Source organism: Dasypus novemcinctus, chromosome Y (assembly GCF_030445035.2).
Source record: "Dasypus novemcinctus isolate mDasNov1 chromosome Y, mDasNov1.1.hap2, whole genome shotgun sequence".
NCBI lineage: Eukaryota > Metazoa > Chordata > Mammalia > Cingulata > Dasypodidae > Dasypus > Dasypus novemcinctus.
Window position 1 is genome coordinate 27,226,995 of NC_092216.1, and position 24,450 is coordinate 27,251,444.

The 24,450-nt window shown below is 34.9% G+C and overlaps 1 pseudogene; it reads right to left on the reverse strand.

Annotated features, from left to right (window-relative positions):
* LOC139438303 (vomeronasal type-2 receptor 116-like) overlaps positions 1-18,630 on the reverse strand; it is a 70,718-nt pseudogene extending 52,088 nt beyond the window's left edge.
* Positions 18,631-24,450: the final 5,820 nt, after the last annotated feature.

Genomic DNA, 24,450 nt, shown 5'->3' on the forward strand with positions numbered 1-24,450 from the left:
GCTTCAGGCAGCATTTCTTATTTGCTGTGTTTCCTCATCCTCAATTTCCTCTTTTCTGTGTGTAATGATTTTGGCTACTAAATGCTATTCCCTGTCCTTTACATCTTTTTATGCTCCATCATTTATTGTTTCTCTTACATTCCACTCTCTTTGTTTAGCCCCCAATTTTTCTGCCTTTTTATTTCTAATATCGCTGTTCTGTTTTCTATCTTTTATGCACTTTTTATTTTATTGTCCTTTCCTTTCTCTTTCCCTCTCTCCTGACCACATTGGCCTTTTTATTCATACTATATTCCTCCCATATTCAGTTTACAATCTCATTATAGCTACTCAACTTTTCTTACTGTTATAACTCTACACAGCTCACATGAGTTTAATATCATTTCTCCTATATTTCACATGGTTCCACTAACATTTACTATCAATACTACTATTACACTTTTTCTTTTCTTAACCCTTGTGCTTTTTCTGGCTCTAATATTTTCCTTCAAGGGAACACAGCTAACAACAAGGAAATAGAATAAGAACAAAGTGACAAAGAGAAGACTTAACACATATGCAAAAAATACTACTTAAACCCTGATACGAGATGAAGAAGTTAATTAACTGAATAAACCCATCAAGATAAAATGATGACAAGATAGCAAGAAAATACTACAAACCAAACCAATAATCAGGAAAACATGGCCTAATCCAATGAACAAACTAAAAACATGGAAGAAGAGCAGAACAATGACAATTAATCAAAGGTCTCAAAACATATATCAGGGACCATTTTAATGAAGTAAAGGAAGAGATTAAGGATATAAAGAAAATACTTTGAATGCATAAAGAAGAACTTGTAATCATACACAAAAAGATAATGAATGTGATGGTGATAAACAGCAAAATTCAAGAAATCAAAAATACATTCTCAGCAAATAATAGCAGATTTGAAGAGGCAGAGGAAAGAATTAGTGATGTGGAAGACAGAGCAGCTGAAATAAAACAGATAGTAGAATTGATTAATAAAAAGATTTTTTTAAAAACCCAGAAGGGACTTAGGGACCTGAGTGATGATGCAAAGTGCACAAATATGTGCATCGTAGGCATCCCAGATGGAAAAGAGAGGGGAAAGGGGACAGAAGGGGTGATGGAGGAAATAATAGCTGAAAACTTCCCGAACCTATTGAGGGAGATGGATGTATATGTCCAGGAAGCACAATGCACTCCAAACAGCATATATCCCAACAGGCTTACCCTAAGACATAAACCTTTCAAATTATCCAATGCTCAAGACAAAGAGAAAATACTAAAAGCAGCAAGGGAAAAGAGAACCATCACATACAAAAGAGGCTCCATAAGATTAATTGCTGATTTATCATCTGAAATCATAGAGGCAAGAAGGCAGTGGTATGATATAGTCAAGACACTAAAAGAAAAATATTTCCAAACAACAACACTCTATCAAGCAAAGCTAGCATTCCAAAATGATGGAGAGTTCAAAATATTCACAGATAAACAGAAATGAAGAGAGTATGCCAACAAGAAATGTGCCCTTCAAGAAATACTGAAAGAAGTTCTGCAGGAGAAAATGAAAAAACAGGAGAGACAGAGTTGGAGGAGAGTGTAAGAACAACTAAGAAGACAAAAAGAGAAAAAAATCAAACAAAATATGACAACACAAATCCAGAGAAAATATGGCTAGTATAATTAATTCCTTGAAAGTAATAACGTTGAATTACTTTCAACGTTAATCCATTAATGGATTAAACTCACCTGTTAAGAGACACAGATTGGAAGCTTGGATTAGGAAATATGACCCATCTATATGCTGTCTACAAGAAACACATCTTAGACCCAGGGATTCAAGGAGGGTGAAAGTGTATGGCTGGAAAACACTCTTAGAAGCAAACAATAACCAAAAAAAGGGCTGGAGTAGCTATATTAATATCAGGCAAAATAGACTTTAAATGCAAAACAATTGAGAGACAAAGATAGACACTACATATTAGTGAAAGGGATAATCTTTCAAGAAAGAACAATCACAAACAGTTATGCTTCTAACAAATACATGAGGCAAACACTGGAAAAACTAAGTGAAGGAATAGATGCCTCTACAATTATAGTGGGGGACTTTAACACACCGCTATTACCATTGGACAGAACATCTCAAAAGAGAATCAATAAAGAAACAAAGACTTTGAGCAATATATTACAGGACCTGAACCTAATAGACACATACAGAATAATACACCCAAATACAGCAGAATATATATTCTCCTCAAGTGTACATGGAACATTCTCTGAGATAGACCACATGCTAGGTCACAAAGAAAGTCTCAATGAATTCAGAAAGATTGAAATCATACAAAATAATTTCTCTGATCATAGTGGAATGAAGCTGGAAATCTACAAGGTCCAGAGACCCAGACTTGGCACCAAGATATGGAAGTTGAAGAACACAGTCTTAGAAAAACAGTGGTATTTTGATGTGTGAAAGGAGTGCCGTGCCATGCAGGGGTGTCTTCCATGTAGGGGAGCCCCATACACAATGAGTGCACCCCATAAGGAGAGCCACCCAGCATGAAAAAAGTGCAGCCTGCTCAGGTGTGGTGCCACACACATGGAGAGCTGATGCAGCAAGATGACACAACAAAAGGAGACACAGATTCCCAGTGCCACTGACAAGAATACAAGTGGACACAAGAACACACAGTGAGTAGACACAGAGAGGAGAGAACTGGGGGGGAGGCAGGGAAGGGGAGAGAAATTTTTAAAAAAAGAAAGAAGAAAAACAGTGAGTCAAGGAGGAAATCTCAACAGAAACCAATAACTACCTTGAAAATAATGAAAATGATACAACATATCAAAGCATATGGGATGCAGCAAAAGCTTTACTGAGAGGGAAATTTATAGCCATAAATCCATATATCAAAAAAGAAGAAAGAACTAAAATTGAAGAACTAAATGAACACTTGGAGGAATTAGCAAGAAATAAAATAAACCCAAAAGAAGAAGGAAGAAAAAATAACAAAGAAAGATCAGAGCAGAACTAAAAGAAATAGAAAATAAGAAAGCACTCAAAAAATACCATAAAATCAAGAGTTGGTTCTTGAGAAGATCAATAAAATTGACAAACCCTTAGCCAGACTAACAAAGAAAAAGAGAGAAGATGCAAATACACAAATAAGAAAAGAAAAAGGGGATACCACCACTGCTGCCAAAGAAATAAAGACTATCATAAGAGGATACTTTGAAAAATGATATTTCAACAAAAATGACAATTTAGAGAAAATGGACAAATTCCTAGAAACACATAAACAGCCTACACTGAAGAAAGAAGAAACTGATGATCTCAACACACCAGTCATAAGTAAAGAGACAGAGTCAGTCATTAAAAACCTCCCAACGAAGAAGAGTCCTGGGCCAGATGGCTTCACAGGTGAATTCTACCAAACATTCTGGAAAGAACTAACACCAATCTTGCTTAAACTCTTCCAAAAAAATCAAAACAAAAGGAACATTGATAATTCATTCTATGATGCCAACATTACCCTAATACCAAAACCAAACAAAGACACCACAAGAAAGTAAAATTACAGACCAATCTCTCTAATGAATGTAGATGCAAAAATCCTCAACAAACGACTTGCTATTCAATTTAAATAACACAATAAATTAATTATACACCATTACCAAGTGGGATTCATTCCTGGTCGGCAAGGATGGTTCAAAAGAAGAAAATCAATTATGTAATACACGACATAAACAGAATGAAGGAAAAAAATCCCATGATCATATCTATAGATGCAGAAAAATCATTTGACAAAATACAGCACCTTCTCTTGATAAAAACACTGCAAAAGATAGGAATACAAGGAAACTTTCTGAATATGATAAAGGGTATATATGAAAAACCCACAACTAACTTCATTTACAATGGTGAAATCCTAAAATCTTTCCCTCTGAGATCAGGAACAAGACAAGCATGCCCAGTATCACTCCTTCTATTTAATATAATCTCAGAAGTACTTGCTCGTGCACTGAGGCAAAAACCAGACATAAAACGCATCCAATTTGGAAAAGAAGTCAAAATTTCACTATCTGCAGATGACATGATCCTATGCATAGAAAACTCTGAGAAGTCTACAAGAAAGCTTCTGGAAATTATAAATGAGTTCAGTAAAGTTACAGGTTATAACATTAAAGGGTAAAACTCAGTCATATTTCTGTACACCAATAATGCACAATCTGAGGAGGAAATCAAGAAACAAATATCATCTTTACAATAGTAAATAAAAATATAAAATACCTAGGAATAAATTTAATTAAAGATGTAAAAGATTTATACACAGAGAACTACACAACACTGTTCAAGGAAATGAAAGAAGACCTAAATAAATGGAAGAATAGTCCTTGTACATGGATAGGAAGACTAAATATTATTAAGATGTCTATCCTACCAAAACTGGTCTACAGATTTAATGCAATCTGAATAAAAATCAACACAGCATTTTTTAATGAACTAGAAAACTAACTACCAAATTTATTTAAAAATGAAAGAGGCCCTAAATAGCCAAAGCCTCATTGAAAAAGAAAAATGAAATTGGAGGAATCACACTACCTTACTTTAAATCATACTGCAAAGCTACAGTAGTGAAAATGGCATGATATTGGCACAAGGATAGAAACACTGACAAATGGAACTGAATTGAGAGTTCTGATTTAGATCCACATATGGTATTTGCCAAGGCCAAACTAACTCACTCAACTGGGATAGAACAGTCTCTTCAAAAAATGGTGCCTGGAGACCCGGATATCCATATGTAAAAGAATGAAAGAGGATTACCACCTCACACCTTACACAAAAATCAACTCAAGATAACTCATAGACCTAAATATAAGAGCCAAGACTATAAAGACCTTGGAAAAAAATGTAGGAAAGCATCTACAGGACCTTTTAATAGGAAATGGTTCATGAACTTCACACACAAAGCATGAGAAGCAAAATAACAAATATTTAATGGGACTTCCTCAAAATTAAAACTTTTTGCACCTCAAGGAGTTTGTCAAGAAAGTGAAAAGACAGCCCACCCAATGGGAGAAAATATTTGGTAACCATATATCTGATAAGAGACTACTATCCTGCATATATAAAGAATTCCTCCATCTCAAAAATAAAAAGACAAACAACCCATTTAAAAAAATGGGCAAGAGATTTGAACAGATGCTTCTCCAAAGAAGAAGTACAAATGGCTAAAAGCACATGAAAAAATGCTCAAAATCCCTAGCTATTGGGGAAATGCAAATCAAAACTACAATGAGATAACATCTTACTCCCATGAAACTGTCAGCTATCAAAAAAACAGAAGACTACAAGTGCTGGAGAGGATGTGGAGTAATGGGAACTCTCATCCACTGCTGGTGGGAATGCACAAGGAACCAGCCTTTATGGAGGACAAGGGGCAGTTGCTCAAATATCTAGATAGAGATTTGCAATATGAACCAGCAATTCCACTCCTGGGAGAACTGAACACAGAAGAACTGAAAACAAGGACACAAACTGATATATGCACACCAACGTTCATAGCAGCATTATTCACTACCGCCAAAAGTTGAAATCAACCCAAATGTCCATCAAGAGATGAATGCATAAATAAAAAATATAGTGTATACACACAATAGAATACTACTCAGCTATAAGAAGGAATATAGGACAAACACATGGGATAACATGGATGAATCTTGAGAACCTTATGTTGAGTGACGCAAGGTAGGTGTTGAAGGATAAATACTACATAACCTCTCTGATACGAAATAAGTAAAGCAAACTGTCTCAGAGAGCTAGAGACTGAATATTAGGCTTAAAGGAGATTTGGGGAAAAGGAAGGTTGCAAGCTGACACCTACTGGGAGAAATCTATGATAAGCTGGAGGTAAGTATTTGTACAGAGATGGGATGAGATGTGGGCATAGAGATACCTTTGGGTGGGGTTTTGTGGGCTTGAAGGGGGCTAAGGTTGGGAGGATGGGTCAGATAGCCCAAGGAATTGAGGGGAGGGCTGGAGGGAGCATTTGAAAATGAGAGATTGTCATGTATGCAGTTTAAACTATAATGTCGAGAGAACTCTTTAGAAAATACAATAAGGAAGGATTATCTGTTTAAGGTGTTTAAGGTGGGGGGGGCATCTGGCCCTCGGGCAGGCTTTTAGGGAGTGTGTGAGTGCTCATTTTGTCATAGTGTGTTATATCATTGGCTAGAGACCCAGATAATGAATGGGAAGCTGTAACCACATCCTGGGGAGGCCCGATGTTCTCGAACAGAGAAAATTGTGTCTCTCAAGAGAATCAGTGGCTCCAAATGGGTTAGGGCAGTCTAGTATGTCAAGTGCTCAGCATTGTTGCAAGAATCTGTGAATCTGGTCCTTCAAGTAATGAAGATTGTCACTGTGGGCCCTGAGGGGCGGCAGAGAGAGGTATAGAATAGATGGAATCAGGGTAACTTGGGGGCAATGGAAATGCTCCACAAGATCATGCAATGATGACTATAGGACATGTTAAATTACCCCAAAAATGTGTAAAAGTCTATGGGCTAAAATGTACACCATAATGTAAAACATAAAATAACAAAAAATTAGAAAATTGTACAGTCTAAAATATAAACCATAATGTAAACCAAAATGGAACCATGTTTGAAAGCTATGTTTCAATATCTGTACATCAGCTGCATCAAATATAACATGAATATGTAAAAATATCATTGCTTGGGAAGGGGGAAGAGGATTTGATGTTCAATATATGGGAGTCCCCTATATTGCATATGTGAATTACTGTGATCTAAAACTTTTGTGAAGACCAAATTAAAAATTAGAAGAAAAAAAAAAGAAAGAATGTAGACACTGAGGAAGAAATGAAAGAAATTACATTGCCACTGTACATACAGGTCAAAAACTACTGCAATGATGAAAGGTAAAACATCAAAAACAAAAATTTATGATATTTTTTATCTTTTAATACCCCAATTTGTTTTTACTTTATTTTAGTTTTTCTAAATTAGTATGTATTCTCCTTCTAATCTTTAAACCCATCACTATATTTCATTTTCCTTGATTGAATTTGGCAATATATTAGGCTTCATTTTTAAAGAAGATTTGGACCACAGGGAGGTCCAACTATGGCAGGAGAGGAACACTGGTGTGGGGTGTTATTGATGGGGGATACATGGTTGGGAGGGAGTTCTCCAGGACATATATATAGGGTACATAAAAATGTTTGGATATATGTTGGGTATTTTCATAGTAGTTACAGTTACAAACAACGGAGGGAGTGCTGAGTTCCTACCCAGGGGAGATCTATCACATTCCCCAATGCAACAGCAACAGTTCCCCATGGGCAATGTTGACCCAACAGTTGATCCAATGGTCAACCTGTGGTTGGTGCTAGGGTTGGTGTATACTCAGGAGACTTGAATCTCTGGACTGGCCATGTACCAGCTGGGCCCTAATCCTCAGCAGAGTTGCAACTCCTACCCTCTGGTTTGTTGAACTTACCCAGGTCAGCTAACAGGAGGTGAACCACCACACCAGGGAACCGAAAGTGCCTATAAATGCAAGCAGGAGAATTGCATACATCATCCATGTCAAATCTAAGCCTCCTCTCAATATAGAGATGGAGTGGACATCACCATTCCAAGGTCAAATGATGGAGGAATAAATTATGGATTAGAGTCAACTTGCTGATATTCTACTGTTGAAATGTTGCAGCTAGTAATGGAAGAAATTGTGACATTGATGTGGAGAGAGAGGCCATGGGAGTTTCTGAGGTAGGGAGAGGAAGGAAGAGATGTGATGTGGGTGCATTTTCAGGACTTGGAGTTGTCCTAAATGATATTGCAGGTACAGAAGCTGGACATTATATATCCAGCCATAACCCACTGAATGTATTGGGGGAGAGTGTAAACTACAATGTAAACTATTATCCATGTGGTGCAGCAGTGTTCCGAAATGTATTCATCAAATGCAATGAATGTGCTACAATGATGAAAGAGGTTGTTGATGTGGGAGTAGTGGGGGAAGGGGAGTGGGGGTTTATGGGAACCTATTATATTTTTTGAATGTTACATTAAAAAGAAAAGATAAAAAAAACAAAAAAACAAGTTGCGTTACATACAATGGTATATTATTCAGTCATAAAATGAATAAATTTCTGATGCATGCTAAATAGAGATGGACTTGAAAATATTGTAATGAATGTCACAGAATGACAAATACGCAATGATTATTCTCATATGAAATATCCTGGGATACAAAAATCACAGAAATAGACATTACTAGAAGCAGTGAATAGAGGATAAATTTTAGAAACTTAGGAATAATTGCATAAATCAATTATATATGTCTGGAATTAGGGCAAATAAAATGAGAATAAAAACAAAAAAACAATACCCAGAGATTGAACATCAGTAGAGAATTTATATTGATGAATTAAGACCTAATGACAAGAAAAATTTCAAATATATTATAAATATTAAATTAAAACTTTAAAAACTTGATCTAAAGTATTAAGAAAATAGGAAAAATGCAAGTATAACTTAGATTTATGAAAAATATGATTTTATATTCTATCAGTCACTTTAAAAATATAGAAAAAAATTGTGACAAATATTTCGTGATAGCCATTTATCTGAGGTATATTTCTATTTGTGAGTCTTTGTCTAAGGGTAGTTGTATACATGGACTCTTAAAAAAAAAGAAGTCAGCATCATCAGTACCCAGACATAAATAGTGTACAAAAAATAGTAAAATCTAATCCTATTGACCTTCAATTATGGGGAACTGTATCACCAACCAAGGAAGTAATGAAATATAATTGTGTCTGAGATGAAACAGAGCCCAAATAAACTTATTCCCTTTGATATCTTGTCCCAAGATTTTCTTTCCTAAAATATAACAACTCTTTGAGTATTGTAAAATAATAGCAATAATAATAATAATAATGACCAGGATACTTGTGTCAAATAAAGATGGAAAGCAGTTTCCACTATTTTGTAATATCAAGATGCAAAATTCAGGGAAGTTTGTTGCTCCAAAGCCTGAAAATATGATGTCAGGGAACTTGGCTTTATTGAAGGTGTCAGGGAGGTTCTGGCCAAAAAAGCTAAAATGAAGCTTCCCAGGGCCAATGAGCCCAGGTAGTCCAGGACACAGTAGAAGGCAGGCACAGAGCCCTTGTTGCACTCAATGATGATGCTTCTGGGCTCAGAGTGTGTGTCTATGTCAATGAAAGGAGGAGAAGTTCCCAGCCAGATTCCACAGATCATCACTTGGATCAAGGTGCAGACGGGAATGACAGTTAGAAACCCTGATGTCAGCAGCCATCTCATTGTTCTTCTGGGTTTTATGTCTTTGAATGCCAGAATCACAGTGATGGTTTTGGCCAATACAGTGGAAACAGCCACAGTGAACACAACTGCAAAGGTGACTTGACGAAGAATGCTGTGTTGGGATGGCCAATGAAGAGTAAGGAGCAGAGGAAACACAGGAGAAGGGAGAAGAGCAGGATGTAGCTGAGAGCTCGGTTATTCATCTTCCCAATGGGAAGATACTTCATATAGACCCACAGAACTGCAGCTGTGACAAGAGAGAGGCAAAGAGCTGTGCAGGCTAGAGGCACACCCAATGTATCCTGAAATGACAGGAAGGAGTTAAAGAGTTCCTTTTTCACAATCACACTGAGTGAGGAAAAGTAGATTTAATTATTTCTCTGGGATATCTTAACCTTTATCACTACCTTAATTTCCACTGATTACTGTTTTTTACATGTATATATCTTAACATATGTTAGAGAAAGTCACTTAGCATTCAGTTTTCATTTATTTTACTACTTTTGCAAAGTATTTTTTCGAGGTTATTTGGATGCTGTTTGGAAGATTATTACTCTTATAAGTTTATTTCTGGGGGCTTTTAAATTTTTATCATTTTATTGAAGAATGAGGTACAATTTTAAATTATGATTCATTGAATTCTAAATGCAAGGTTTGGTAAATATTTTTTACAGTTTTGAGATTGTAATTTTAGGTAATCATTTAGCATATATTTGATCTCCATGCAGGCAATAGTTTCTCTATTTCAACTATGTAATTCTGTTTTTTGTAGCACAGATAGTATGGATATTGTAGCAATAATCATTTCAGAAATAATTTATCATGTCATTGTGTCAATAAGCCATATTTTGTGACTTCTGATTTAAAGTTCTTCATTCATTTTTTAGAGGAGATATTCATGAAATAGTAGAAAAGTGTAAAACAATCAGTTAATTCTCTCTCAACTATGTTTCTCAGATACCCATTCATTCCTTTTTGATTCAGTGACTGTCTTTGGATTCTGCCTTTATTCTTTAAGAGACTTGCTCTGCACACATAAGCATGTGCATGTCGGTTGGGTGTCCAGTATTGTTGCTTTTCTTCTATTTCTCCTTCTTGAGTTACATCCTTATTTGTTATTGCAAATCCTTTATGAGAAAAGTAAGTAATTGTTTTAGTTTGTTCATTTCCAAAGATATCTATTCATTCTCTCCCAAGTGATTGAAACTAAAAGGTTCTTAATGCTAATATGGTCGTGATTATATGGTTGGAATTGTATACCATTTATGGATAAATTCAAATCATTACAGTACTTGACTTTGTATTTTGAAAAATTTAGTCTAATTAACCATTCCATATTTTACACATATTTCACAATGCATGTTTTACTTTTATATCTCCTATATGAGATCTATGTATATTTGTCTATTTGAGATCTATGTACATGTTGCAGCCCCAATTGAGTGTGCCAAATTATAACTTTTATTAGGATCTTGTGACCTCACTTCAAATACATATATATATGTATGTGTATAAAAATATATATATATATATTTGCATATATTATACACTTCCTGAGGGCTGTTGATGCTTTAATTAATTGAACATTTATTTATAAATTGATACACTCATTTATTACAAGTACATTTCATTCTTTTCAAGAGAGGATAAATAAAGTAATAAAATTCTCCCAAAAATGTATATGAACCAGCTCTGTCCTTATCACATGAAAAATTGCATAACTAAAATCTTCAAGGTACTCACAAGTGCCCTGATGATCCTTACCTTCTAGATGTTAGTATGATCCACCATGGATCATTGACTAAGGCTGTATCACAAAGCACTGGACTGAAAGAAAAAATGCTTATTCAAATCTGTGCCACAGTTAAGCCTAATTGAATGAGCAGAGCCATAAGAGACCTTAACCAACATGAGTAACCCTGGTGATTATAACATGGATATGTGAAAATTATCAGTGACTGCATAAACTGAGAACAATGGTGTCTTAGGACCCTATGGAATATTCTTTTGTTTCCTTTATATTGACTATGTCTCAGGTATTTTTATAGATTGGTTACATATTTTCATACCTGTCTGATTGGAAATGCCTCCCTCTGGGCTAAAACACAAGTAAAGCAGCACACAGGCCTTCCTTCTTGTGGAAGTTTCTTGAACCCTGAATGGCATCTCTGGCTACATACAGATTGAGGAGTCTGTAGAAGAAAGAGACAATTATTGGTCATATTATTGAACATATTACCAATAAAGAGGAAACATCTATATTCATCTCCTAATAAGAGAAAACAATTTCTCATCTATTTTGTAAACAAGTTTCATTCCAATCTCTAACATGTTGATATTACATGGACATTAACTTTATACAAAAATCAAACAATGTACTAATGTATCAGAATACTTATATTTCACCTATCATGGGTAACATCACCTTGGTTTTACTCTCCTATAATTTAAGCGCATGATGAAAAAGACTTTCAAGCAAGGCTTTTTATAATGGTGGTACTAGGGCGTTGTAAGCCTAATAAAATTGCCTTGTCATAAGTGTCTGAATAGAAAATGTTAATTTCTAGAGAGGAAAACACAATTACAAAAGTGATCTCATTAATAAAATGAATTGTATAAAATATATAGATCAGGTAGAGAAAAACAATATGAATGTGATTAATCCCGTTCTGGGTTTTTATTTCCCAGTATGCCACCAATTTGCAGAAACTCAACTGGACTTTAAAGACAAAAGCTCTTTTGTTTAACAAATCACCTCCAAAATTCCCTTTGCTTTTTCAACTTTGGAAAGACTAGATGAAAGTCATGGCCTGTTAGGACAAATGAACTTTGGTACTGAGTGGTATTGAAATGACCACAGGAAAATGTGAATTGTGGATATGAGTTGACATTTTAATTGTGTATTCTATTAATGTTTATAATGCCTCTAATAAGGATCATCCATACATGATTTAGTCTTCTCAAGACCCCAGAGGAAATTACTAGGTTAATTAATGTAGCCTGGCAGTGTATGCACTCAAATGCTGCATTGTACTTTAATTCCAAATGAAAGATTATAAATTATATACTTGATACTTTAAAGGCAAGTTCTCAAAATATCTGTGTGATTGCATAATATGAAGTCAAGAAATTGATTTTAATTTACAAATTTAGTCCCGAGATCAAGGGGTGAAAATTTAATCTAATATGAAGAGAGTGTTGAGATAACTGTATAATAAATAAACCCTACATTGATATGGTGTCATACCTCTTTAAATCCAACAGGCCACTCGATCATCTCTTCATGGAAGCTCAAACCTTGATGATGTGAAATATTGGAGACAAATTCTCCCACTTTAATGAGGAGGGCAAGACCAGCAGGGAAATTTATGGTGTTCACGATATCATACTTCACCATAAAATTTCTTTCCTCATCTAAGGACACATGATCACCAGCACTGTTTATAAATCGGATTTTCCTCAGAAGTGGGTGAAGCTGGAAGGAAGTCATAATTTTGAAATGTCAAGTGGATTCAAATTACAGACTGAAGGTCATACCCATGAAGCAAACCTTCTTTTCTTGATCCCTACTTTTAAGTAGTCATTTTGGTAGAGACTACATTTTTTTTAGGTGTTCACTATTTCATGGATTTAGGTAAGACATTCTTCCTCTCCATGTGAGAGCAATGGAAGAGTACTTGAATAAATGCATGATGCACCTCAGGATATGGTTATAATGTGCTCAGGGGCAACCCTGAATAAACAGTTCCTTTGCATTCCAATAATTTTATTTTTCCCCTGTAATTTACTGAAGCAAATTTCCAAGTTATACATTTTCAGACCTTTATTACTTTTTGTAGTTGAATAATGTTCCATTTTGTGTTTGTGTGTTTGTATCATGTGTCTTTAATCTATTAAAATACTGCTTCCTCCTTGACTTGATGTCAATTTTCTCACAGTTTTTATTTGGCTTCTTTGTCTCTCAAGCCGTCTCCCTCTTGGATGATGCACAGCATTTCCTGGTCTGCAGATCCCTAGAGTAGATCTGCATTTTGCCCTTCTTTCTCTGTGTGAGAACACTGAGCATTGTCTACCTACTCTGATGCCATCTTTCCAGATCTCTTTCCCTAAATTTTGAAAGAAAAATCTCACCAGATGTAAAAGCCATGGCTGACGCTTTTAGTACTTTGCTCACTAACATTTTGCCTCCATTATTTTTGATGAGAAATCAGCACTCAGTCTAATTGAAAGTACCTTATACATAGGACTAGCTTTACATCTTGCAACTATCACAACTGTCTCATTTTCCTTTGCATTTGAAAGTGTGGTAACTATATGATGGAGTATATTGGTCTTCAAGTGTATCTTCTCTGGAGTTCCTTGAGCTTCTGGATGTGCATATTCATGTCTTTTCTAAGTCTGGAATGTTCTTTCATTATTCCTTAAATATTCCATTTTTTCCCTTTTTCTCTTTCATCTCCTACTTGGACTCTCTTAATGTATATATTGACATTTTTGGAGTTTCCCAATATGTATATTAGACTATTTTTTTTGCCTTTAATTATTCCTTTATATTTCTACTCCTCAGTTTGAAACATTTCAAATGTTTTGTCATCAAGTTCATTGATCCTTTTCTCTATCACTTCCAATCTACTCTTGAACACCTCTTGGAATTCTTTCAAGTATTGTGGACCTCAACTCCAGTAGTTGTCTTTGTTTCCTTTTTAAAATTTCCATCTTTATATTATGACTCTCATATTGATCACTCACTTTTTTCCTGACCCTTTAGATATTGTTTTTAGTTTTCTAATCTCCTTGATCATTTGTAAGATAATTATTAAAGCTTTTACTCAGTTTCTCCACATTCTTATTGTCTTCATGGTGTTTTCTATAATTTTTCATCTTCCTTTGGACCCACCATCTGTTCCTTTTTCTTTGTTTTTCTTTATTTTTCTGTTGAACACTGTACATTTTAATATAAATTTCCATTTAATGATTACACCAAAGTATCTAAGCCCCCTCTCAATCAGAAACAAAGTGGGCATTCCCATCCCAAATTCTTCAATATTGAGGAATGAACAAACATAAGGGGGGTATGCAATTATGGACAAAAGTAGACTTATTATTCTTCTAGCAATAAAGAACTTGTGTCATTCAGATAAAGGAAGTGGCCACTGGAAGTTCTGAGGGGAGGGAGAGGGAAGAAATGCTGTAACATGGAACTTTGGAATTGTCCTGCATAACATTGCAATATCTATACAGGCCATCAAACATTTTGTTAACAACTATAAAATTGTGTGGTGCAAAGTGTGAAATTGTGAACTGCTGATCTGGTTAGTACCAATGTTGCAATTGTGCTCTTCAGTGGTAACGAAAGTGTGATAATAATGAAACACGTTGTTAATAGGGGAAATTCAGGGAAGAGTAGGGGGTATATGGGATTCCCATATATTTTTTATGGAAAATTTATGTAATCAAATGTTCCTTTAAAAATAAAGAAAATAAGCCTATTTTTGGAGTCATTGTTCTGTTTGATGGAAAAATGTATATATTCCACAGAATAATTTAAAATTCTGCACTTTTTGGCCTCCTTATATTTTGTGATAAGTTAATAGTGGATAATTTACAGGGTTTCATCTAATATTGAGAATAAATTTTCTAATACAATTTCTAATTAAATGATCTGAAATTAACAGTACTATCTAGAGAATTCTCAAAATATATGTGAAAATTACAGGTAAAGGTAGAATCTGGGGGAAAAAAAATGAATATTTCATTTCCTTTTCCTGGTTTCCTAATAGAAAAATATCATCATTTTCCATATCAACAAAATATTTTAACCTCTCCTCATAGGTTGATATCTTTCAACAGGGTGAAAGATATTTACCTCCCATGGATGTAGCATAGGTTGGTCTGTGCTTTCTGTAGATACCATTTCTAATTTCACCAAAAGTGTTTCATGAATGGAATGAGCCACAGCATATGCAGCATTATAAATGAAATAGCTATAATCAGATATAGTAATCATATCAATATTTCCTGTCATGACCTGTAAGGAAGCATTTGGTGTACACTTTCCAATTGTTCCACATAGTGACCCTTCAAGTGAGCAACCAAAACTGTTAAGCCAGAATTTGCAGAAATAAAAGTCTTCTGGATATTTTGATGGATTGTCTTGAGAAAGTGTTTGAAACCAGGAATATCCCTCTTCTGGTGGGAAAATGAGAGACTTCCATGGAAAGAGTGCAGCATATGGTTCATCATATCTGAAGTATTATCTCAATTTGATATCATAATCCACACCTTACTAGATGTTAATTAATATTTTCCTAAATATCCCAGTACTATGAGAATCTGCATCTCACCCCACATAATATGTACATTTGCAGATGAATTGCCAATCTTGGAAATGGACATTAAATAATTATTAAAATGCTTACTTTTAGTGGTAGGGATCTTTTTTGTAAAGGCTATACAGATATCATTCTTTACCATTTCTGCTTTCAAGTTCCAAGAGTACTGCTCCCCTTTCATATCATCTGAAACAAAGAGTGCCACCCAAGTCCAACTGAAATACAACAATAACCAGATCACTCCATGAACCAGAGAGCTGTCCTTCATGGCCATTTGATACAGTGATGCAAAATTCCCTTTGTCACATAGGAATGGGTCAAAAGTGCCATATGTGACCTGAATAAGAAAATAAAGTATCATAATTTTACATTTAGTGAAATTCATCTCGTTATCCTTAAACAGAACTTCAAAGAATTCACTATGTTAGAGGTAGAATTAATGGAATATTTGGTGAAAGAGAGACTACAAAGGTCATCATATATTTCTCTTAACATTCTGGGAACACAAAAGATCATATTTTCCCAAACTTTCAACCTTTCAGTAGGGATATATCATTAATTCCACCCAGTGGTGTCATATGCAAGCAAATCCTAATTTGGAATGATTGGAAAGAATAAATTCTTCATATGTTCACCTCTCGTGGCAGCACACAAAGCATGAGATTCAGACGGAAGACAAACATGTTTGTGTCTACCTCAGCTTTCTATGAGGGACTTTTGAAACAGGAGATCCTCCCAGACCCTGCCAACATTGTTGGTTGTGAACTTTGAGAAAGAAATCAATCTTTATTTTGTTAAACAACATTTGAACTTACTAATACATCATAAAATAAATTGTACTGGAAAATATAATCATCTACCTTCACATATTTTCAAAAAATTTTCATAGACAATTCTCTATAGCTAATAAATCTGGCAGTATGATTTCCTAATTCCTGATCATGTTAGATCAGGCCCCTGGAAAAATGACTTTGAGACAGGGAGTTGACTATGGGAATTACACTGGAAGATCAAAATATGCACCTGTGGTGAATTTATGGAGGTTAACATGAAACAGACAGTATTTCCAATAAACAGTATGAATTGATTCTTCTTCTTTCCTGTGGTAAGTTGATGTCATTTTCAAGTCATAGTAAATTTATTTCATACATTAAATTGATTCATTTAAGGTACTGAACTGATTCTTAAAGAATCCTTGAAAAGTACAGGAACAAGGTTGAAACTTGAGCATCTTGCATGCTAGACAAGGTACAAAGTCCCTAAATCTGCATACTAGCCGTCATTGGTCTTAGGCAATCCCTCAACCAGATAAGGGTCATAACCTCCGGTGATAGTCCTCTATACTGCAGAGATTTGCTAAGTAGTAGGGGTCAGTAAGTTGTCAGCAGTCAGTATTCCCTTCTGCTGTATGAAGGATGCATTGATGCTAAGCATGACTGTGGGGAGAATCTTAACATATTCACTTAACTTTCCTTCGTCCCCTTCACCCAAGTTATTACTCGTGCAATCACAGGAAATTCATACTATTTGCTTATAACTCTCATGACATATGTATGCCCAGCTTCAAACGTCCCCCTTGACCAAATGTGAGGGAATGGCATAGGGACAGATGAGATTCTCTCCCTCTAGAACTCACGACCATCATACCTGTCGGGTTTTGTAGCGCTCCAGCAGTGTTCCGATCTCTGCTGAAAATGATGATTCGGTGCCTGCAAAAACGGCCATAGATTTACTTTTTTGGGGGCAATTGTAGTTAGGGAGAGTCGGACTCCCGCCATAAAGCAATGACAGGGTGCTCTCCAAGGTCCTGTGGTTACTGGGAAAAGCATTGTAGAGCTCAAAACCCAGGGACATGTTGGGGAAGAGAAAGAAATCTTTGTTGATCTCCTCGATGGCAAAGAGAAAAGCGAGAACATATTGGTAGTTCTTCCAGTACCATCTAGGCAGAGGGGACCGCATTAAGGAAAATTGTAAAGTTATGTATTTCAGGAGTAACTCAAAAGCTTCCCTTTAAATGAGAAAATTCTGTACAGACAATAGAGAATTGTGCAGGGCATTATGAGAGGGTTAAGAAATACTTTAGTATTATGATATCACAGTCAGCTGGAGAGATTTATCGTCTTGATCCTATAAACGGGAAATACATCTATGACAATATGGAAAGATGTTCTTAGTTCATCCTGGCTAAGGAGTGCACAAAACCATCTTAGAAACTCATCTGAAGGACTTGAGAGAATCTCAGATTTGATAATTGTTTCATCTAGAGCTGGAAACTAGATGGAATCTTCCCTTTTTGCCCATGTATGCTGGAATATTTAAAATAGCAACTGGCCTATCACTTCTTAAAACAGTTGAATAAATTGCTCTCTGACACCATATTGCCCTGAGGCATTTATAAGAACCTTTCTTTGTTATTTTCTGCACTATTCAATATATCAGGTCTTATTTTCCCTCACCACCCCCTCACCCACCCTGCTGTTTTTGTTATCTGTGCCCATTTGCTGTGTGATCTTCTGTATCTTTTTATCTTTTTTTGGACTTCTCATTTTTTTTCTCTAGGATTCACTGGGATTTGATCCTGGGGACCTCTGATAGGAGAATGGGTCCCTGTCACTTGCACCACCTCAATTCCTGGTTTCTCTTGTGCCACGCCTTGACTTTCCCTTCATCTCTCCCTTGTTGCATCATCATCTCTGTGCATGACTCACTTGCTAGCCTCGTCGTTCCCCGGCTCACCATCCAGGCTCTCTTGTGTGTACTCAGATTACCACACGGGCACTCCGTAGACTGCTAGAGCCCTTGTGCGTGCATATGGCTCACCGCACAGGCACTTGGTTTGCCCTTTGGGCACACTTTTATTCTTTTACCGGAAGGCCCCAGGGGTTGACCCTGGATCATCCCATATGTTAAGTGGAAGAGCAATCACTTGAGCCATGTCCACACCCTTGTATCAGTTCTTATAACGACAGTTTTCTTAAATTGTATTAACCTTGACTAGTGACCTGGTAAGTTATATTTTATACCTTATGATCATATACTGCAGCAAATTCTTATTCATAATTCCTTGTTGTCCTTCCTTGACAATTCTCTTTTATTTCTCATTTTATATTGGATCTAACTTATTTTATACAAAGTACAATAAAGTTAGTTTCTTGTGTATTTTAAGGAACTCTAAAAGTTTTATATTTCCATCTGAAGTAATATTTCCTTTTCTCTTTACCAATCACCCTCTCTACATTTGTTGGAATTTTTTTTCCCTTAAGTTTGTAAATTTCCAGGTTAATTTAAACATTTTGAAATTGAATACATATATATATTTTTTAAATTAATAAAGATTTTCACAAACAGTAATTTGACTGTTTTCCAGGGACTCTTCACTATTTTTAATTTCCTATATCAAGAGAAATTTTTCTTATTACTAAGTCTGTAAACATATATTTAAGAGGTAGATTTAAACAGTTATAAACAGTTAGAGATTAATATTAAACACTCTTATTCAATTGTTCTCATATAATATTTTCTACATTTTTTCTTCTCTTAAAATTTTTCTGTTATTGTCTAAATGAATGGCCCAATTTTTATCTCTTTAAACCTAAAAAGAAAGCTTTCGGAGATTTTATACACAAGACACTGTGATTAACATAAAGAGTTCCATAGCAAAAATTATCGTTTTAGAAGTCCTTGTCCTTAATCATACCTAGTTAAGCTGTCGTAAATTTAGAGAGGAAATTTAAAATTGTTATTATGTTTAATTTTTATGGCATTATATCAACATTTAAGTTAACTTTTTTTATTATGATTTTCCAAATATTTAAAATTTTCAGATGTTAAGTTTATCATAATAAATACATTTGGTAGAAAATCTGGCAAGATAGTACACATCAGTGACATTAGATTTATAATTTTATTTACAACAAACCACTTAAAGCCTCAGGTAAATATTGGTTTACAAGGGTTCTTCAATAAACTTTAGAATGCACACAGATTTTAACTTATAAAACCTGTACCAGGAAATAAAATGGGGGACTCTCCAATCAACTTGAGGCTGGAATAACTGAAATTTATTTCAATAATGAGACAATGATTTTTGCCCCATTCCTCTAATAAAAATAGAAGTGATCATTCTACAAAACATGTTTGCTAACAAAGGTTACCAAGTTATTATGAGTTTACATTATAAAATGAATTAAGATGTACTCAAGGATCCAAAGTCTGGAAGTATAATAATCTAAAATTACTTCAGGGGTGAGTTCTGCCAAATAATTATTGGATATCATATTGGTTTCACACACACACACACACACACACACACACAACCTTCTAGAAAGTGAAAGATTTTCATTATTGCCAACTCTTTCTTTGCAGCTAGAATTCATCTGATAGCAGTGCTAGTTAAATATCTTGCATGGCAAGAAGTATTTCAGATCAATGTATATCAGGAACTAAGATGCAAAAATTCTTAGCAACATTTTAGCAAATCAATCCAGAATTATATAAAAGAGATAATACATTCTAATCCAATAGATTTTATTTCAAGTGTTCAGGTTTTACTAAGCTTCAAAAATTTAAATAAATTAATATATTGGCAAAATACAAATGAAACATATAATAACTTTAATAAATACAAGTGAGATAAATCAACATCTTAAACAATCAATTCTCAAAGGAAACAAAAAATAAAAAGAACTTTCTCAAATTTGTGAAAAGTAACTACAAAACATACTATTGTCACAGGGAATGTTTGAATGCTTTCCAACAAACATCAAGAACAACAAAAGATGCTCATTTTTAACTCCTTATGTTTCACATTTCTTCTGTTTTCAAGCATGTGTAGTATGCAGGAAAAATATTGAGAAGGAAGAGAAATATGTAAAGTTCTCTAAAGACTCAAATGACATAGATCTCTGACTACAAAATCCACTGAGTCTATAAAATAATGCAATGTTAAGTGAATTTAGCAAGCTTTTGGCATAAAAGTGCAACATGTGAAAATAAAAATTCAATGGTATTTCTATATACAGACAATGGACCATTATTAAAAATATTTAAAACCCTGCTATTTATAATAATTAAACAATCGTGGTTCTAAGGTTTGAGTTTATCAAAGATGTGTAAGAATTTTTCACCAAAAGCTATGAAGTATTACTAAGATAATTATAAGGAGATCTTAATAAGCTATATTCATTTATTGGAAGATACAGTATAGATAAGATGCAAATTTTCCCCAAATTTATAATGAATTCAATAAAATTTTTACTAGAGACCTAACCATTTTTTCGAAGGGGGCATTGGTAATTTCGTTCTAGAATTCATATAAAAACACAAAGGACCAAGAACAGACTAAACATTGAAAAAGAATACTTTTGGATTCTTACTATGTAGCTACAATAGTCAATATAGTGTTTTTTTTTAACATAGGGAAATAAATCAATGGAAGAGAATAACAAATCCAGACACACACAACTGATTGCTGAGAAATGTGAACAGCAAATCAAAGACAGAATAGTCTTTCACAGCAATGGTGCTGAAACAATTGTCTGTATGCAAAAGAAAATGAACTTCGACCCATTCCTCACATCATATCCAAATAATAATGCAAAGTTTATAATAAAACTAAAGGAAAAATGAAAATAAAATATTTAGAGGAAAACCTATCAAAAATAACTATAACTCTAGATTATGAGAAAATTTCTTTAATATGACATGAAAAACACAATTGATAATTTTTTAAAAATAAAATGAACATCAGATTTCATGTTTTGAAAGACATTTTCAGGAGAATGAAAGAACAAGCTACAGATTGGATGAAATTATGTGTAAAGCACATAACTGATAAATTCCTTGTATACAGAATATATAAATAACTCTCAAAACTGAATAAGAAAGCAAACAATTTTAAAAATGGGCCAAAATCTTTGACCTAAAGACTCACCATTATGAGATAAAAAAGATTTCAAATAGTATTAAAAAACATGTTCAATGTCTTGGCATACATATCTGTAATGCAAATTTAAAATACATAGGTGTACAAAAATGTATGTATTAGAATGGGAAGATCAAAAGATGGTCAATTTCAAATGCTATCATAACTGTGGGAAAACTATGGTGAAAATGACTGATCAACTAACTTTTTTGCTATCACCCAATGCTTGCAAAATGACCAAATTATTGTTGGTATGTCCCCATGAAATGAAACTTTGTAGTCACTAAAACAATAACATCAATGTACATTTGTTTAAAAGAAATTATGTCCCTGAAATATATTAAGTATGGGCAGTTTTTTTTGCAAAATATAACTGACAGTGTGTGCCCTTTTGTAATCCACACAGTCTTGAAAGGAGGTTGACTGAGATTTCTCTGGCTGGAGAACAAAAGCAGAGTACAAAGTTAGACCTCCAGGCAGTGATCTGAACAAAATGCCATGATCAGCAAGAAAAATTCTCACTTTCTCCACAGTATACTTGAAATCAGAAATTCATTAAACCCTGTCTTTCAATTCCTGATAACCGAATAGTAGTAGAGGGAGGACAATCAATAGCTGCCATCAACCGAGCAATGGATATGCAGAAAATAATTGTCATATTCCATTCCGTATGTTGCCTTCTAATAAGAAAAAGTCCAAGAGGAAAGAAAATTTGAAATGGAACAGCTAGAAAGGACCAGGATTAGTCAGGTTGAGGTCATCAAGAAGATGAGATAAAACAAGGATGCAATTCCAGTGAAAATATGAGCAAACTACCTATCACCTCCCTCCAATGCAAAGTGAGCTGCTGAAATGACAAGCATTAACTCTAAAGGGAATTGAAAAGGACCAGAGACATTCCATGGAAACAGAATGGATATTACCTACTATTCTATTGTGGATGTGGGCATGTTTATAAATTGAATTTTTGAGCTTAACATAAACTGTTTTTCTACCTACAAATCACTAATAAAACAAACTATATTTTAGTTAAGTTGTAAAACTACATTTAAGCTCAATATTATTACCAACCATTAGACAGATAAGTCACACAATCAGCTATAGTTCAGATTTCATGCTCTTAGAATTTCCTGGAGAAGTTAGTAACAAGATCAAAGAGAAGGTTATTAACAACTTTTGAAAAATTACCTACTTTTCTTTTTTGTCTTAGAGGAAATCAGTCTGGAATGCATCATTCCTAATAGGATTAAATTATTATATCATGGTACATGTGCTGTGTAGGGTGGTGGTACTCAAAGGCCCCTGGCTTCTTGAGAAGTCACATTTCAACAATGCCCTTGCCACCACTTGATACTCAGTCTGAGCTGCTTAGCTGCTTATCCTAACACTGACCAGAGGACAAGGAGTTGAGTGACCTTTTGGATCAAGTAGGAGAAGGAAATGGGATCCCTCTGGTCTCATTCATTCTAAGTCTTCCAGGCAATGAACATGGGGATCAGGTCAAGGGTGTGTACCACAAAACATGTTGATTACTTTCCTCTGTCTTGAGGCAAATGTAGAGAAAAAGATAATATGAATGTAATAATATGAAAAAAAAAGACCATTAAAATACTTCAGTGTTCATTTCTCCCACATAATTGTCCTGGGTAGTACACACACACTCACATACACATGGGCAGGTACATGCAAGGACTTACATATTATCTTTCAATCCTTCGCTTGGCTTGACCAGAAAAGATAACTTGGAAATATCTGGCTCAACCATCAAGCTGTAGAATGGGAAAAATCCTGTCAGAATCAGATCCCCATCTCTGCAGACACTTGGCTTCAGGTACCATAAATAATCTTCATAAGTCATACTGCACATATTGGGTGAAGGCTGAAAAGTAGGAAGAAACAGCATCCCTGGAACATAGAGCCAATGACCTGCATCTCTGCTGAGCCACAGAAAAGCTGGAGTTGAAGCTAGAATGCAAGTCCAGACTCAGCTGGGAAAATGTCCAAAAATTTTCTGCCTCTTGACCATGGACAAAGAAAATGTCCAAAAATTTTCTGCCTCTTGACCATGTGCTAAGGAAGAAAGATAGACAAAGGCAGAGCTAGATAAATAAAGGAGGTATTTATAAAGGAGTCAGAGTGTTGAGACAACACCCTGAGTTTCCCTATCATCAGAGCCACTCTGGCTTCCACTGCTTTTCACAGCTTCACTCGAGTCCCACGAGGTAGCACTCAGCATTCCTGTGCCCTGGGGCTCTGCACCTGTCAGCCACCAAGCTGGTGAAAAACAATCAGGGGAAACATGTTTTCCCTACCTCTATGATTTCATCATGTTCTTTGACCTTTAATCTTCAGGGACCACTTCATTCTGATATAAAGCATTCTTTAATCTTAAATCCATGATCAATGCAATGGGAGGCGATTCAGTGGTTGATTCAGAGTACTGCTCTGAGTGAATTATCACTTAGAAGGGCCTTTTGCTGAATCAACAAAAGGTTTTCTAGCACAATTTTATCTGAAGCTTTAACCAGAAGGAAAAGTTCATCAATCATTTATTTATGCCTGTGCAACCCAGACGTCTTTTCATTATCAAGCATTAGCATCACTCCCAGATTTGAAATAACCTCCAGAAAGAAAGTATGCCATGATTTACAAAGCACTAGGCTACATCCAGGGAAGATTTAAAGTTAAATTCCTTCCCAACAATTGGTCTGGTAGCCCCATTGCTGTTGTTCTCTACTCAGTCAATTGATAATTCTGGTACCAAATCCTCCTCATTACATGGTTCAATACCTTACAAATAAAAAGAACTCTGCTCTTAACATTGGATTTTTC